We start from the raw sequence: 2,073 nt of genomic DNA, 5'->3' as shown, positions 1-2,073 counted from the left end.
TGCTCCATGCTGACTGGCTGCTCTGGCTGCTCCATGCTGACTGGCTGCTCCATGCTGACTGGCGACTCTGGCTGCTCCATGCTGACTGGCGGCTCTGGCTGCTCCATGCTGACTGGCGGCTCTGGCGGCTCCATGCAGACTGGCGGCTCTGGCGGCTCCATGCAGACTGGCGGCTCTGGCGGCTACATGCAGACTGGCGGCTCTGGCGGCTCCATGCAGACTGGTGGCTCTGGCGGCTCCATGCAGACTGGCAGCTCTGGCGGCTCCTTGCAGACTGGCGGCTCTGGCGGCTCCTTGCAGACTGGCAGCTCTGGCGGCATCCTGCAGACTGGCAGCTCTGGCAGCTCCTTGCAGACTGGCAGCTCCTTGCAGACTGGCAGCTCCTTGCAGACTGGCAGCTCCTTGCAGACTGGCAGCTCTATGCAGACTGGAAACTCCGGCAGCGCTGTAGAGACGGAAGGCTCTGGCAGCGCTAAACAGGTGGGAGACTCCGGCAGCGCTGTAGAGGAGGAAGGCTCTGGCAGCGCTAGATAGGCGGGAGACTCCGCAGGTCTCCTACCTGCCGTAACCATACTCCCTGTGAGCCCCCCCCCCCCAAGAAATTTTTGGGGCTGACTCCCGGGCTTCCTTGCCAACCGTGTTCCCTCGTATCGCCGGTTCCTCTCTCCGGCTGCCTCTGCTCTCCTAAGTGCCTCCACCTGTTCCCATGGGAGGCGATCTCTTCCAGCCAGTATCTCCTCCCAAGTGTAACAACCCTTGCCGTCCAAAACGTCCTCCCATGTCCATTCCTCTCTACGCTGCTCCTGCTGCCTTTCACCACACTGCTTGGTCCTGTTGTGGTGGGTGATTCTGTAACGGCTTTCTTTAGGTGAAGTAGAGGCGGACCAAAACGCAGCATGGTGATGATTCATGTTTGTTTAATAAAGGAAAACTATACATGAATAAACTACAAAACAATGAAATGTGAAAACCTAAACAGTCCTATCTGGTGCAAACACAGAGACAGGAACAATCACCCACAAAACCCAACACAAAACAGGCTACCTAAATATGGTTCCCAATCAGAGACAATGACTAACACCTGCCTCTGATTGAGAACCATATCAGGCCAAACATAGAAATAGACAAACCAGACACACAACATAGAATGCCCACCCAGCTCACGTCCTGACCAACACTAAAACAAGGAAAACACACACGAACGATGGTCAGAACGTGACAGAGAGGCCGCTCAGCAAGGAAGAAGCTACTGCTCCAAAACCACCATAAAAAAGCCAGACTACGGTTTGCACATGGGGACAAAGATCATACTTTTTGGAGAAATGTCCTCTGGTCTGATGAAACAAAAATGGAACTGTTAGGTCACAATTACCACCATTATGTTTGGAGGAAAAAAGTGGAGGCTTGCAAGCCGAAGAACACCATCCCAACCGTGAAGCACAGGGGTGGCAGCATCATGTTGTGGGGGTGCTTTGCTGCAGGAGGGACAGGTGCACTTCACAAAATAGATGGCTTCCTTGAGGAATTAAAATTATGTGGATATATTGAAGCAACATCTCAAGACATTAGTCAGGAAGTTAAAGCTTGGTCGCAAATGGGTCTTCCAAATGGACAATGACCCCATACTTCCAGAGTTGTGGCAAAATGGCTTAAGGATAAGAAAGTCAATGTATTGGAGTGGCCATCACAAAGCCCTGACCTCAAACCTATAGAAAGAACATTTGTGGGCAGAACTACAAACTTGACTCTGTTACACCAGCTTCTGTCAGGAGGAATGGGCCAAAATTCACCCAACTTAATGTGGGAAGCTTGTGGAAGGCTACCTGAAACGTTTGACCCAAGTAAAACAATTTAAAGGCAATGCTACCAAATACTAATTGAGTGTATGTAAACTTCTGACCCACTGGGAATGTGATGAAATAAATAAAAGCTGAAATCAATAATTATCTGTGATATTATTCTGACATTTCACATTCTTAAAATAAAGTGGTGATCCTAACTGACCTAAAACAGGGAATTTTTACTTGGATTAAATGTCAGGAATTGTGAAAAACGGAGTTTAAATGTGTTTGG

The sequence above is a fragment of the Oncorhynchus clarkii genome, chromosome 1 (genome assembly GCF_045791955.1).
Source record: "Oncorhynchus clarkii lewisi isolate Uvic-CL-2024 chromosome 1, UVic_Ocla_1.0, whole genome shotgun sequence".
NCBI lineage: Eukaryota > Metazoa > Chordata > Actinopteri > Salmoniformes > Salmonidae > Oncorhynchus > Oncorhynchus clarkii.
Note: the sequence above shows the minus strand (reverse complement) of the source record.